The sequence below is a fragment of the Penaeus monodon genome, chromosome 20, assembly GCF_015228065.2.
Source record: "Penaeus monodon isolate SGIC_2016 chromosome 20, NSTDA_Pmon_1, whole genome shotgun sequence".
In the NCBI taxonomy this organism is placed as follows: domain Eukaryota; kingdom Metazoa; phylum Arthropoda; class Malacostraca; order Decapoda; family Penaeidae; genus Penaeus; species Penaeus monodon.
In genome coordinates, this window is record NC_051405.1 from 4,779,431 (window position 1) to 4,779,948 (window position 518).

Below are 518 nucleotides of genomic sequence, written 5' to 3' on the forward strand. Positions count from 1 at the left end.
AGCGACACCTAATTATTATAAATAATATCTATATACCAATCTAACCCTTAAAAATTATAAATGTAGACAATGAAAAATATATTAACTCACCTATTTAAAAATTTAATAATGAATAAGCTCTATATTAAAATAATATTGTATTAATTAAAAGTTCAAATTGAAGAAGGAGAAACTAGAAGTTATATAAATACTTATTCTAGATGACCAACAGATTTGGCAAAGCAATTATTCAAATTAAGTATAAAAAAGCGGAATGATTCGTAATATTAGGCCCATGCTTACAAAATTTAAGACCATTAAAAAGTCTCGTAAGCAAAAGTAGTAAAGGTGGGTAGGGAAGATAAAAAATTTAAGGCCAACACACATCCTAGAAAACTACAAACAAACAAATGCCGCTAAACTCAACAAACGATTGGCTGTATTTGCGATCAAAAGTTCGACTGTTGTGAAGAAGGTGATAGGATTCTGGTAATTAATAGTTTAGTCATATAAGTGATTTGCAGCAATACATATGGACG